The sequence below is a fragment of the Anas acuta genome, chromosome 14 (assembly GCF_963932015.1).
Source record: "Anas acuta chromosome 14, bAnaAcu1.1, whole genome shotgun sequence".
Lineage (NCBI taxonomy): Eukaryota > Metazoa > Chordata > Aves > Anseriformes > Anatidae > Anas > Anas acuta.
This window is the reverse complement of record NC_088992.1, coordinates 19448553-19464283: the sequence shown is the minus strand read 5'-3', so window position 1 is coordinate 19464283 and position 15731 is coordinate 19448553. Positions and strand designations below refer to the sequence as shown.

At 41.2% G+C, this 15731-nt stretch overlaps 1 long non-coding RNA gene across 5 annotated transcripts in view; it reads left to right on the top strand.

The window, feature by feature from the left end:
* Window positions 1-1731: 1731 nt before the first annotated feature.
* Window positions 1732-15731, top strand: part of LOC137864205 (uncharacterized) — a 49941-nt gene continuing 35941 nt past the window's right edge. For 2 of the 5 annotated variants that reach the window (XR_011101372.1, XR_011101369.1), the window contains exons 1-3: window positions 8354-8806; window positions 8924-9040; window positions 10032-12671. This is a non-coding gene — a long non-coding RNA (uncharacterized lncRNA). Of the gene's footprint in view, window positions 1980-4765; window positions 5206-8353; window positions 8807-8923; window positions 9041-10031; window positions 12672-14199; window positions 14408-15731 lie in introns of those variants that run through there. The other 3 variants (XR_011101373.1, XR_011101371.1, XR_011101370.1) reach the window with 3 other exon arrangements.

Genomic DNA, 15731 nt, shown 5'->3' with positions numbered 1-15731 from the left:
ACTACTGCTATTTATTTTGATAGAGGCATTAAAACAGTGAGTACTTTTGTGTCTGAAATCTCTCTGCTTCTGTGAACTATATTTTGTGCATTACCCAAGTTACAGGGCTAATGTTAGCCTAGTTAGCTTAATTATCCTAGTTACAGGGCAAATTTTGTGCATTAGCCTAGTTAGGTCTAGCTTACTAGGCCTTGGGATGAAACAAAAAATGATAGAAGCTTTTGTTTTGAATATGGACAACCTGAGACTTCCCAGAGACCAGCAGGAATGTGGAACAAGTATCTTTACAATTTTTCTCTTCTCCAGAGTAGCTGGTCCATACATGAGCTTAGTTTTTGTGGTAACCCTAAGGGTGAGCGCAGTAGCAAACATCAGAGATCTCATTGAAAGCATTAAAAATGTGTTTTATTATCAGGGAGAGGAACAAAGTGTAAGCCTGAACTGCTTGCGCACCTGCAATGCATGGGAAGATGTTCTCTGCTGCTTCTGGACTCATAGGCAGAGTGGGTTTCTCCAAGTTCATCAGAACTTGTGTGTGAAGGAGTACCTCCCGCAGTGTCCTAAAAGCTCTATGGCTAGCCTGAGATGAAGGACTGGTGGCAATGGAGTGGGAGTGATTTCCTTTGGTGAACCAGTGCTGATCTGAAGTGGAAACTATTGGGGATTCAGGCTGTGGAGCTAGAGGTTTAATCTTCCAGGGCTAAATCAGAGATCAGAGCCTGACCCTACTCTTCATGCTGCTACCCTGCAATGGGTGGCTGAGTTTGGAAATATCCCTCTAATGCCTGGTGTCTACATTGAACAAGCAAGCATTGCCACGCTTGCCAGCCTTAAGAGAAAAGCTTGTGGGATGAGTGGGCACCAGTTTCAAGTAATCCCTCTCTCAGAAACAATCTGTCTCGAGTCAATGGTGAGCAGCGTCAGGATGGGGTAAGCAATCCGTGCTGCTGCTTCTGCTGCATTGTTTGTGGATAAAAGGCATTTAGGTAACCAGACATATAATTCCAGTCCGTTTTTAATAAGCCTCAGTTACACACATACATATACATACATACACATACACATACCTGATGCAGGTATGGAAGCTTGGAGCTTAGCTGGTTTGCTTGCCAGCTTTAAATACCAGTTATGTTATTTTGGATACCAATGGTGTTAGACTATAAGTCTAATCTCTTCTTTGTCAGGGTCTCACTTTTTATTTAGATTTTAAAACTGTATTCAAATGAGGTTTTGACCGAAACTGAATCACTATGTACTTGAAAGCTAAAGAGTTTATCAGGCATCTGATAATGTTTTCAGGATTTCCCCAGATTAGACCGCGGAGTGTACAGACAGGAAGCTGAAGTATTGAGCGCCTGACCAGAGCTTCCTCCAGTGCAAGAGTGGGGGTTTCTCTGACTTGAATTTTTAGCTCTGCATGCATGGTCTGAGCCTTGAAGTCCAAAGGATAAAAAGCACTCAAATCTCCTAGCTGGGTCCTCCGAGCATGGAGAATGGAGCACTGCTCTTAAGGCCTGCTTGCAAGGTCAGCAAAATAGTTCTCACCTCTCCCTGCTGTTGCATTACCTTCCTGGCTCTTTATCAAGCTGGGAATCAGAAAGGGACTTTCCAGAGCTATAAACATATGAGCTGAAGAGATGGGATGAACCCTTATGCAAATGAGTCTTGATTCCCTTCCCTTTATAAAGTTAAAATGTTTTTGAGAGAGCAACAGATCATCCAGAATGTGGGTGTCCGAGGTTATTACCTTCAAGTGGCTGCATCTCTCTCCGTTCTGTCTGTCTGTCTGCCTTTTTTTTCTGACTGTCTTTCCATTGTAGAGAGCAAAGCGGAGTGATGTAAAATAGAAAATGAGAAATGCAAACCTGTGGTGATTGAAGAAGAGGAAGGAAAATGAAAGAGAAAAAGCTGAAGAGTGGGAAAAAGATAAAATAAAATGAATTTTGGGGATTCCGCTGTGAGTAAGAGCTGAAAAAAATGTAAGCTGATTTATTACATGCTTATCTTCTGCCTGAGAGCCCGTGTGCTTTGTGTATATGAAAGGTAAATTGCACGTTAAAGATTTAATCAAAACGCCAAATTCTTCCTCAATTCCTCCAACTGTAAACCAGAGTAATTCTGTCAACTTTGATGAATTTACATTTTGTAAACAGCAGCAGATTCAAGATAACTCAAAATAACTTAAATATTTTATGTTTATGCTAAAGTGATCAAAAAAAAAAATTAGAATGACTTTTAAATACTGCTCTGTCAGGGAAACTATATGTTTTCTAATCCTACTTTTCACCAGGCAGGAGTTTTTTTGCTATTGTCATTGCAGTGCTGTTATGACTTTATTGTGAATCCAGTGACAATATAGAAATAAGGTGTGATGATATTATGTACATATGTATTTTCCTTGCATTATGATTTATGTATATTCATTTTTATTTTAAACCTGTATCTTAACAACTTTTTAAATAGGGAGAAGGCATGAGTCAATTGATGTAAGTATTTTTCTCTCTCGCCATCAAGTGCCAATGATTTTGATGATGGCAAGTATATGACTGCAGCCAAAGGGTTTAACTGGCTATGCTTGGTTTTCTTTCACATTGATCCTTTACTCTTTTCAAGATGGTTTGTTTATTTTTTCTTTTATATGCTCTGAGCTTAGCTGGGCATCCAGAAGTTTGTTTTGTATTTTGGGAAAAGAGGCAAATGAAATGCCATGGGTTTCCTCAGAATATCCAGATTCTTTGTCGGGTTGGAAAGATGCAGAGACAGGTTTCTGGAGTTTGCAGGATAAGACATCTTCCATACCTCCCTCTCCTCACCTGATTAGTGCCAGTTACTCTTTTTTCTGAATAGTTTGAAAAATACAATTTTGAGTGAAATGAAATCATTTGCAAAGCTGAATGGAGCAGTACAAATAGTACTGGGTAAATAATCAGAATTGAACCTTATTTTTTTTTCTTTTAAAATACTATTTTAATTTTCTTATTTGTTCTTGTGAAAGAGTAATAGCAGAAAAGTATTTTGTTTTAGGCCCGCAAATAGCTTCTAGTGCACCTAAAATGATTGGGTTTTGTTTTCAGAAAATGATGATAATAAAAATCATTCCAGATTCAGCTAAATGACATTTTCTTTTGCCTTTTTCCATTTTGGCTAGTGGATGAAAACATGGCTAATTGCCATAGCCAAGGGTGCAGACCATTATGAGGACAGCTATATTTCACATTCATCTGGGAGAATACTGAGATTTTATATTCTGTGGGAAATGGTGATGCAAAAAATGAATTCTTTTGATGATTAAAATGTATCCTTTTATGTGTTTTTACTGGTCAGATCGAACACATTATCCAGCTTTTCCCACAATTACAAAAGAAAAGACAAAAGTCAGCTTTCATTATTGAAATAGATTTTGTGGAAGTTTTTGAACAAATTCCCTAGCGTCATGAGCAATGCTGCAGCTACTCTCTTTGCTGCAGTGTTTCAGGTATCAGTCCTCCATCTCAATTTGCTTCAGGTGCTCCGAGCAGTTTTGTGTTGGACAGCAGAGCCCAGAGCTTCGGAGGAACAGGATGTGAGGGCTGCTAGGACAGCAGGACAAGGCTGCAGTGGGGATATGTTGCCAGGACAGAGGTCGCAAATGTGTCCATGGTGGCCCACGGCCTTCTTGGGGGGATTCATTAAGCAGAAGCCTGGAAAATGCAGCTGCTAAAAACTGTTTCAAAGCTGCATATGGGGTTAGGAGGCTTTGATCATGCAGAATATCCAAGACTCCACTGGCAACTTGAGAGATTGGATGTTAAGTCTGTGTACACATCAAAGAACGTCTTTACTTTTCACTGTAATCCTTTGTAGTAGTCAACATACTTGGCTAAATATTCGAGAGACGATTATGCTGAATCTGAATGGCACCTAGAATTATTTTCTTTAAAACCAGCTCTGGTGAGTTCAAGGGGAGCCAGCCTTAAAATTCTGGCGAGCCAGCAAGCATATCCCAGAGGAGGGCAGCTTCGCTCCCCGGAGGCTGTCTGTATCAGTGGTTCTCAGCCTTTTCTAATGGAGCCTTTCTGAAAAAAAACACTCCTGGACCATTTCCCATGCCCAACAAGGAGCTGTCTGCACCTGCAGGCAGTCACTGGCAGCATCCAGAAACCGGCTCCCGGCTCTGTCTGCCAGCACTGCTGCCTCTGCCAGCAGGCTGGGAATAGAAGAATTTTTTTATTTTTTTTTTAATCTTCTAAATGAGCTCGTTCACAGAGCAGTTCCTGGTGTCTGACAGAAAGCAGTGGTCTGCAGCCCACAGGCTGCTTAACAGATCTACCTAGCCCGCAGTGGCTAGGGTGCCTTCACTGGGTGGTGATGCAGTGCTCTCAGGCTGTTTTATTAACTCTCGTGCACCTTTCTCTGAAATAACAGTTGCCAGTTTCCCCAGTAGTTGAGCTGTTTCATTGTTCTAATATTATACTAGTTGATTTCAGTGAATTAATATCAAAATGGGCTATGAATGAATTGAAAGCATGTTTGCTCTTCAGAGACTACTTTATTTTCAGTAACTATGGTATAGTTATAATAGGAAATATAAATACAGCAATCTTTTATATTTTAAGCATTTATATGCTGAACCTGTTTTAATCAAAAATTATCTCTGGCCACTAATGGATTGCTAACATAATTATTATAACGTGCTTTTCCGAATAAAATTCTTGCTGGATGATCATCACATTCCTTTTTGAAATAATGGGAGGGTTACTAAAAAGTTGATTAATGTTTGCCTGTTTTTTTAACTGTTTGCATAGAACCTAATCATTTTGGGTTAGTAATACATAGCATAGTAGTTATGCAGTGACAAAGATCTGTGCAATTTCAACAGTTGAATCATTGCCAGTTCTTTTTATTAAAAATGTGGCAACTGGAAGGGAGCGAGCAATGGCCATCTACTTTTTCCTGTTTACTTTTTCCCCCTCTTCCTATATTTTTGGATGTTTACGTGACGTCTGAAGTGTATGGCTTGACCAGTCATTTCAAGCTCTCGGTTCCGCTACTTTTATCAGGAATTGGTTCAGCAGAGCAGTTCATAGTACCACCCTGCATTTTCACGTGTTGGGAGACAGCATGCGTGTCACTTCCAGTGCCTGTGACATGCGTGTGTGGTGGTCAGATATCCAAACTGAGGAAGAAAGTGTTGTTGGATTTGGGAACAACTCCACATTCAAAGAGGTAGGCCTTTTCCTTCACCCTCACTGTCAGTCACTGACATGAAATGTTCTGCTGCTTTAGAGGAAAAACTTACTGCTGAAATTAGAAGAAATGAATAGGGATGGAGTTTCACAGATTTGCAAGGGCTTTTAACTTCTCAATTCTCATTACCCTTGTTAGCATGCTGAAAACTGCCTTTCTGGCAGGCCCTGCTGTTTCTTGCAACATCTGGGTAGTGTCAGTCAGTACAGCAGTTACTGCAGTTGTGTCAGTGTAAAACATGCATGTTTTAGAGTGTTTACATTCCCTGCGCTGTGTTTCCTCCTGTCATCTGAGAATATGTAAAAAGAATTTTGGACCACATAGATGTCTGCATTTTTCAGTACAAAAAACTTGCTGAAATTGTGTTCCATATAGAGCTGTGACCTACCGTGGCTTGCTATAAATGTAACTGTACGCTATACAGATAACTAAAATACCTACTTTTAGAAGGTTTTGTAATTATTGCTGATGGCAAGAAAGTTAAAAATATGAAATAATTTTTTTATGATATGATCCATATTATTGTTTTAAGCAGCTAAGTGGTCATACATGGCAGTCTTAAGTGTGAATATATGTTTTTCATAGTGATTTATGTGCTTTGCCATGTGCTTTCTCTTTAAATTACTGAAAAAATGCAAAAAATGTCAGTTTTAGGTCAAAAAAATGAAATGGAATATGCAATCATTTTTATCTTTCATAAAGGAAAATGGTCTGATGCACAAAGCACTGTGTTGTTGGAAAATGTGATTAAAATGGAGACAACAGAACTGAACCCCCAGATAAGCAGGGTGGAATAATTCTACAAGGGAGGAAATTGAATGTTTGTTTTTTGTGACTTGGGCATTGGCAGCAGAAATATAACTACTGCTTGAAATTAAAAATGCATCCAGAAAACAACTGGGAGTTTCAGAATGCATTTTGGGAACAAATGCAGTTCCTTTTGCCAAGACCAAAATATGTGTGTGGGCCAATACTGATTTCTTCATGAAACTGATTTTTTTGTTTGTTTGTTTCAAACACAAATTAACAATTTCCGATTTTTTTTAATTTTTTTTTTGTTTGGTTGGGGAACAATGAAAATGTCTCTATAGTTTCTGGGCTGTGAAGGCATGGTGGACCTGCATTTACCATCTTGAATGGTTCAAGAGAAGGAGTACCTACAGGGAGTTCCTCATCTGACATTGCTGATAGTCTTCACGAGCATGGTGAGAGTCCAGGAAGTAATCTTGGAGCAGGGTGTGTTTAGCACTAGTGTATCTCTTTGATGTGACCTGGTATTAGAACTGTTTAGCTCAAGAGCAAAGCTTAGGTGGGCCTTTTCTTTGCAATTGCACCAAAGGTTTGCTCTTGCATTTTTTCAGTATTGAACATGATTTTTATAAAACTAGGAAACACTTACGGCTTCTCTACATGTGAGCACTCTTTGCCTGCAAACATGGATATTAGCTTTACTGAAAAGGATTAACAAAACTGAAGGTGTATTAAGGTATAGGAGGTGTTTGCCTTGTACCTAAGCAGCTGTGCCAGGACCTCCTTGCTGATCCTTACTTCGTGAACAGAGCAGCTCCACGGGCAGTGTGAATGATGGAAGAAAACCCAGCCAGTGTAGAAAAGGCCTGATTGCTGTGGTGCCTGTCCTGTAACCTGAGAGGAGCCCAGCACGTCGTGCACCTCCTATGAAGCAGGCACGTGGGGAAGAAATCAGAATTACCACGGGAAGCATGGGGTCAGGGAACTCTTCCTCTCTGTGAAAGTTCAGGAAAGAGGAAAATTGAATAATGTATTGTTTTTTTTTTTTTTAAATGGAGAAGCCAGGAAGAGTCGGATCAGAGGTTTAAAGATTAACAGACGAGGTTTTAAATGTGAGGTCTAGGTTCATCATGCTGAGCAGTAGTTTCTTGCTGACCTGTGAACTACAAACAAACGTGCCAGCCAGTGTGAGGCTGCTACACAGCTGGGCTGTCATGCAGGCTGAGTGAGGTCTGCCCAGCGTTTTGCCCTCTTGCTTCAACTAGCCAGATGTCAGCATGGCTGTGAGATGCGTGTTTTTCCACTAGCTGTGGGAAAAATGTATTTAAGTAAGGGTCAAGAAGATGCATTATGTTCCTAATGAAATGTGACCATATTCATATTTTATTTCAAGTTCCCCATCAGTGTTAATTAATTAGCGCCCATGATGAGCTCATCTAAATAGTATCTGGATTTCATGAGAAGCTGTGGTAGGTCATTGGTTAAGCATTAAAATCTCACTCCTCAATGTTTGTTCAGACAAACGTAGATGTATTAGAAAGAAAGGTAGTAATGGCAACATGGAGAATAAAAATACAGGATGGTAAGGAAAATGCAGTGAATTTACACATTCCATTAACTTGATGGCTTTAGGATCATTATGTTCATTTCCTGTTAAAACATATTTAATACAAAAGGAAACTTATGGAAGAATAGTCTTCAGGCACTTAACATTACTTAATCACTCTAAAAAGATTTGCCTTTTGGTGTAGCAGTAAAACTTTATATGATGATTGCCTATTAAGTATCTGTCCTTTAGGGATGGTAATTTCTACTGTAATAAGATCTCCAAGTTGTAAGGTACTAAGTGACCCTGCTGGAATAGGAAACAATAATGTTTTTTCAAAAAAGTAGATTTATGGCCTGGTGAGAGACTCAGCTCCTTGCTGCTCTTGCAAAGGCAGAACTGTGTAATTTTTATGAGCTTTCTTCTTGTTTGCAAAAGCATGAATTTAATTCTTAAACAAATGAATTCTCAGAGGGTGGGCTACCCTCCAGGACTGACACTAAAATGACAGAGGATGGTGCACATGAAGTTGATAATGGGTCAAAGCAGAACGCGTTGACACTGGCATCATGTATTTTTAAGATCAAAGAGAACTAACGCAGTGTGACAGCATTAAATGCAGCAGGCAGACTAAAAGAGAATTTGACCTTTTCTCCTACTTAATTATAAAAACCCTTTTAAGTCAACTTACCTTGAAAATGACTGGAGTTGTGAAGATATACCTGTCCATACCTGCTGTTTAGGAATTTCAGTAGGACACAGGCAGTGCTGATAGGGAACCTGGCTGGGCTCTCCTCCCTGAGGATACCTTTGGGACGAGTCCCTCTGCAGAGCTTTGGGACAGAGTGGAGCTGCCCACCACAGCAGCAGGCATTGGAGGTTCCCAAGTCTGGGATGGTAATCTTAGAACAAGTACTCATCCCCAGCCCTGCTTTGGGGGTATCTGCTCTCCATGCTTGGCTCTCTAGGAAGGCAAGCCATTCACCTGAGGGCTGGGAGAGGTGATTTCAGCTTCGCCCGAGCATGGGGAACACCCAATGCCCAGCTGCCCTTACGGCCTGGGCCAGGGCTGCTGGGGCACAGCTGCAGGCAGTACTTGAATTTGCCTGCTTGGGGCTACCTCAGGTCCATTTACTGTGTTTTGAAGAGGATGATTTACCATTTTCCTGTCTTTAGTGTCTGATTGGTTAGTGCAATGCAAACAGGTGTGAAAGTTGGGTGTCTCCTGGCTCTGTGTGCTGACCACACCATGCCAACTTCTCCTGGGCGCTGCACAGAAATGCCGTGCGTTGAACACAGGCTCTGGAATCTGTCCCAAGGGCACTTCTTTTTGACCCTTTCTCTGTTTTACCATATTGTGTTTTTATTTATGGTCATTTTGTTATTTTTTTCTTGTTTTAGATTGGAAGAGTTACTACCACAGGAGGGCTGCTGGCAAATATCTTGCTTATCAGAACTGATCTTCTTAGCAAGCAGTGCCAATCACAAAAAAACAGACAAACAACATTTATCACTATGGTATCCTATTCCAAAGTTGCAGATAAATCAGCATAGTACTTGAGGGTCTTAACAAGAAGTTACTTTTGTTAATTTTTTTCTTTAATAAAGTCCCATGGAGTCACAGGGGGGCTGAACTGGTCTAAGGGTACCACAAGACACTTGCTTTGCAAAAATGTTTGCTCGGAGGTTTCCCTCTCAGAAAGACAAATGGTTAAGAAAACATTTTTAATTTCTGTTATTTGGTTGACTGGCTTAATAGACTAAGAAAACAATTAGAGCAGTAAAGACGCGGGCACACTGTTGGATGCCACAGAAGCTGAGCTGTTGGATGTGGTGCCAAGCACCATGCTCTGCGCTGAGGCTCTGCCCGTCAGGCTGCGGGTGGCACCAATTTAGCTGAAAAAGTGACACTGGGTGTTAGCAAGAATTATTAGCTTCAATTTTCTTAGATGTTTGTTGTTTATTTGAGGTGAAGGTTTTATAGATAAATTCAAGAGATGCTCCTAATTAAATTAAATGATTTAGGAAAGCCAATAGTGATTGCTGTAGGATGGGCTGTCAAAGAACAAGTTTTTCACATTTGTGCAGAGCTGGCTGCTCAGGCAGTTACATGGCAGTCATGGCCTGGCTGGTGAGCCTTCCTGGGAGCTTGGAATTCCTGTCACTGCTGGGCAAATTTTTTTTTTTTTTTTGGTTGGAAAAAGTTGGGCTTTTTCTAATCTAAAAATTGGAAATACTTTGCAGCTTTGAATCAAATTACTTTCTCAAGGAAAAGCTATAAATTCCTGGATACTTGATAAAATTTTGTTCCAATGTTCTTATTTCAAAAATTTGCACTTATAAAAATTATACTTATTTGTAATTTAAAAAAGCAGTACTAAAACAAAACAATTCATTTTCTTTGAATTTCTCTTTGAATCATTCTGTTAAGTAAATTTGCTTACATTTTGTTTTCAAGTGTAAGAGATTTAACCTGAAAACACCTTGACATCCAAATATTTTATCTCAGATGAAATATTGCTTTTCACTGAACCTAAGGAGATTTTTTGTGACACCTCATCTCACTGGAACATAAAAAAATAGGTTTAAAATGTTCCAAATAAATCTGAAATTGATTTTTTTTTTGTAATCTGAACAGTTTGTGTGTGGTGCTGTGCAGACATAGCATCTTAATGACAGCCTTTGAAGAGATGAGTACATTATCCAACATCTCACCCAATCTGTTTTTCCTGAAAAACTCTGTTTGGGGTATGAAGTTTGACACCAGTGACTTCTCCTACATTTGTATAGAAATAATGAGGTGTTTCAAGGCTGGGATGTCAGCTTTGATCTTCAGTGCACTTGAGCAGCATCTTAAATGCAGGCCAAAACTCCTGTTTTTGGGTGAGGCTGTCACCCTGGGACAAGGCTGTCACATCAGGCAAGGCTGTGTCACAGCACAATTGCACCGTGACAGCACTGAGGCCTCCTGCTTGCCTTTTTGCCACCCAGACATCGATGACTCTGCAGCGTTGCACCCGTGTCCGAGCTTGTTCTTCTGAACTTCTGGAAGGTTTATTTTATTAACAGAGATTTCTGTGTGACTCTGGACTTCTCTGTCTGTGTTGTCTTACTTTAATAAAAAAGGAAAAGGAAATGTGTAACTTACCCCTTTGAAATTCTCAAACAAAGGCTCCCAGAAAAGCGCTGGGTGTTGTATTGTTGTACTACTTAGCTATAAATTTCATTTTTTTATTACTAGGAATTCTGCTATGTGTTAGGGCACCTTCTGTCTATGTATGTGGCTGCTTCTGGTGCCAAAAGAAAACATAAAATAGCTCTTTTCTCGATATATATGTCCTCAAGCTATTATTCTGCATCTGACCTATTGTCTGGATAGAGTTAACTTTGGCTGCAGCGAAGATTTCACTCTTCTGTTTTACAGCACCTGGAGGAAAGCCAGGCACTGGGAAGAGAAAGCAGGAGTATGAGATACTGCTGCGTGTCAGAACGGCCTTGAAATGAATGTCGTGTATTCTCAGCTTTGAGAACTGAATTCCATGGGTTGTAATTGAATCCTCTGTCAGACCCATGGGGCTCAGTTCTTCAGCTTGGATATTTCTGTCTTCACATACACTGGAGATCAAAGAAGCACTTGATCATGCGCTGACTCTTCCGAACGGTGATAACAGCAAATAGGAAAGAGAAAGAATAACTGATGTGAATCATTCTGACAGGAGGTTTCACTGCAAAGGCCGGGCACTCTCATGTTAAGTAGCTGTATAATGACTGAACCCTTTCTTAGCTGATTGTGGTGCTGCTCGCTGCTTAATTTGATCATTTCTTCTCAGTTTAATCAAGGTTGCATACAAATTACTGAGATAATCTTGAACGAATTATGGTCCCCAAATATTGTGAGGTGGTGCAGTGATGCTAAAGGTGTCTCTGGTGTGCAGCAACATGCTGGACCCACCAGGTCTGCCAGCTGCTGGTCTGCTGTGGCCTCCTGCCTAGGCTCGCAGCTGTGCAGTTTGTTTCTTTTGTTTTGTCCTATGCCAAATACCCATTTCCAGCTAAAAATAAAATTAAATTGTCACAGCTGTGACAAAAGAATATTCATTTGCATCAGCACCCTTGCATAAACACAGTTTTTCTTTCCTGAGGATGGTTATATGCTCCCAAAGTGCTTGGGTTAGGGAGCTTCTACTGTAATCAGTGGTGGCAATGCATGTGCTGCTTGAAGGCTTGACAGTGCCAAGTATACCCTAGAAAGTACATTCACTCAAACCATGGGCTGGTAAACATAATGATTCTTTCTCGGGAGATCTACGTTCGATTTTTTTTTTTTCCTTTCAGGCACCAGAAAAATAACCTGTGGTCTCCAAACATGTGAAGTATAATTACCAATGAGCTTTCTACCTGTTTCCTGCAATAATAACCCCTTCCTAAATTATGTTTTCAAACTCAGTAAAATTGATCAGGTATAAAAAATGGATCAGGGATAAAAAGCACAGGGATATTAAAATCCCACAGGTGCAGGAGGAGCGCATTCAGCTAAGTAGTTTAAAACTGTCATGCGCCTTTTATTCAAAAAATGTATTTATGCTAAAAATAATCAGATATAATCACTGTTGCCTGTGGATACAGATGTACCTTTGTACTGATGTGCTTTTTGTTATAAATTTGTATTCTAGGGGTTGAAGAGTTTCTTTGTGTCTGCCTGAAATATACTATGCTCACCAGTCATGAGATGATGGTTCTTGGAAAAGCTTACCAGCTCCACCAGCTCCTGCTGGGACAATATCTATTAAACAAGAAGAGGGAGAAACGCACAAAGAAAAGGAGAATTTTGAAGTTTCATTTCTGCCATCTTCCCTGTCAGGAAGAGGAAATGAAATTGGAGGTCATAGTTAGCAGAATCTGCAAAAGATGAGAGAGCAAAGCAGCAGCTGCACAGAACTCAAAGCAGGCAGTGTGGTGGATGTTAGGCAGCTGCAGGCACAAAACTGCATTGGCTTCCCCACTGCAAAGCCCAGCCTCCAGGCAGTGATGCAGCAGAGGTGATGTATATGTGATGGCATCCTCGCAAGGCCCCTGCTGAAATCAAGATGGTCTTTGGTACGGGAGTTTTGCAGTTCTCTCTCTCCAAGGGCAGTCCTCAAAACACAGAGTAAGTAATGCTGTTTTTGCTCAAAAGTTTACAGTTGTGAACTAACAATAGTGCTGCCTGTGTCTAGCTGAAAGTCTTGAAACTTCTGTCCAGCTTTTGAACTCCAGCTCTCCGTGAATATTGGGCTTGTATGTAGGAAAGAGTTGTGCGGCCCATGTGGAATGAAAAATTCGTATTTGTGTTCTGAGCTAGAAGGTGTTCTGATCATACCTGTTCATGTGGCAACTGGGCAAGGGAAGAGCTGTTCCCAGAGTTAGTGACTCTCAAGCCTGTTTCTTCTCAAAGCTCTCAGGTGTTTTGTGTGCTCCACAGCTGCTGCCCAAGGGAGGACAGACTGCAGCAGTCATGGACAGGGCTGTTTTGAAAGCAGAAGCACGCCTGCTGTTCAGCGTTGGTGTGACCACTCAGTGTGCTCTTCCCTTGCTGCAGGCTACTGCAGTTACTTTTGCATCTTGCTTGCCCTACATGACAAGGCATTTTCTTTCTGGATATTTCTGCTTCTTTTTGTTAAACCAGACAATTAAGCTTTCAAGTCCCAAGCTGTGCTGACAGCACTGCATCTTTCCAGCAGAATTAAAAGTATTTTTAACATGCAGATCCAAGTCAATGTGCCTTATGCCTGTCTACCTGTGCTGTCTTGCAATGCATGCACTGATCCTGCTCTGCTGTAACCCAATGGACTGCAGGCAGCCCCAGGCTGCCCAGCTCCCCACAGTGCTGCTGCTGTGTCACAGTGCTGAAGGCGACTCGGATTCAGTTCCCGATATGCCCTCGTGTGTGTGAGCTGACTGAGGGGAATCCTTGCTGAATTTGCCACTTCTGAGCATGAACACCAGCAGCACCAGGTTCACGGCTCTCACAGTGGCATCTCTGCTGAAGGATTCTCTTAGCTTCCGCTCCCTGACTTAAGAAACTGATCTCTTCAATCTAGGCCTCTAAATATTTAATTTCAGAGTGAAATTTTGATTTTTCATTTTATTTTTTTTCTCTTTGCAGAATCATTCAGGTAAATTCAGTTGTATTTGTTACTACAGCTGTAGATTTGAAACTTGATTTGGGGGCAAGTAAAGCTTTTACTAAAGGCATTACCCCTCTCTGTATCTTTTTCAAGCTGATCTATGCCACCTTCTGGTGCATACTCACAGATCTTAGTCTGTGTATTTTGTTCTGAATAAAGCAATGGGCTGAGTTCTCCTGCTGCAGCTGTATCAGAGCAGCCTGACCACCTGCATTTTGCAGATGAATAAACGGAGAGTCCAGACCCTTAAAGTGAGGAACCCTAAATTCTGCTGCATGCCTGTTGCATTTCAGTTGTGGCTTTCTGCTTTCTATTCCCAACATACAAATTAAGACAAACACCTCCACCCTTCGTCTGCTATTCCGAGCATGCAAGGTCACATTATGCCTCCCTCTCCCTCAGCCAAAGCTCTGTCCCCACTTGGTGATCCCTGCCTTCTCTGGGGCATCTCTCCTGAGATTTCCCTCAAATATCTTGTGGGATTTTTATTTTATTTATTTATTTTTGTAGCTTATTCCTCAGGACTCCCGCTTCAGGGTAGCTTGAATCTGGTGGGGAAAAAAAATTACAAAAATGCTGGATGGGCTCGTGTGCTGCTTCAACAGCAGAATGGAAACAAAAGGTGGAGCAACATGGAGAGAGAGGCAGCCAGATAGCTAGGAGCTGCTGCTGCAGCAGTAACTCAGGGCTGGAGGTGCTCACATGTTTTGCATTGCAGGTAAGGTGAGAAAAGTGTCCTGTGGCATCAGCCACCTCTCCCTTTTGCTGCGTCCCACCCCACCACCTTAAGCCTCTGCCTTTCTTCTTGATGCTGTGCATGCCTTGTCTGGTGAATGCTGATGAGAGAGGAGTGAGTGCAGGCTGCAGGCAGGTGTTTATGCTCAGCAAATGATCTTAGGCCTTTTCAAATGAGTGACTGCACATTGCACACTCCTCTAGAGCTGGCTTTGCTTGCTACCCTTTGGTACCCCAAGATGAGGTAGCTGCTGCCAACTGCAGTTCATCTTTTTTTTGGCTAGCATCCTCTTTTGCTTCCAGGAAAATGATGAGTTTATGTCAGGTTCAGTAATCCTGATGTCTGCACAGCTGAGAGAAATAGCACTTTAATGTGTGCATGTGTATATATGGAAACTACAGCTTTGACAAGATTCTCTTCTGCCTTGGTAAAGAAACAGCAGTACTTAAAAGCCGTGGAGTTGTAATATGCTGGCTAAGGTCACCAGTTTTCAGTGATTCACAATCTGCTATTCTGGCAGTCCAACCATATAGCAGTTTTTTTTTTTTTTTTTTTTAATCCTCTGTTTCTTAACAAACAATACAAAACAAAACAGCTCTACCTCAGAAAAGCTGACTGGAAGGTCTCTCCCTTTGACAGGGTGCATGTACTCAAGTCCAGAAAGCTCTGCTCGCTGGCATCCCTCATGATGCTCCACCAGCCTATTTTTGCACTGGCAAGGAGGTGCTCTTTCAGTTTACATTAGGTGAGAGTTACTTGGAAAGATATTTGGTGGATTGTCTCTTTGGTGTTCACCCTTACTTTCCACTTTCTGCACGCTCACTGCTGAGCTGGGGAGGAGCTGGGCACAGGCAGCTGAAACGTGCTGTGGCACTGAGATGCTGCTGGCTGCCACTAACCGTCCAACTTCCAACGTGAGGGACAGGTTCCACCTTTTTTCCTTTTCTGTGCTAAAGGTAGGTCTTACACTGCCTCAGCATTTAAGGGTAGTATTTGGAAATGGTCAAATAATGTAAGTTGTTAAAAGAACCTGAAAAGAAGAACCTGACTTCAATTTTTCATATTTTATTTTCAGGCTTTTTCCAACTTTTCTCACATTTATTTTCCTCTGTCTTTATTTTACCTCCCTTCTCCCTCCCCAGCTTTGTTGTACAGTATTTTCAACAGGTGGTAAACATTTTGGACCAAGCACATGTAAAACCATTGGGAAAGGTGGCTGTTTCATTTCAAGATACAAGGAAACTTTAAAATCAGATTTAAAATAAACAGAAGTTGCCCATTAGATTTGTCTGGATGCGTTAGTATC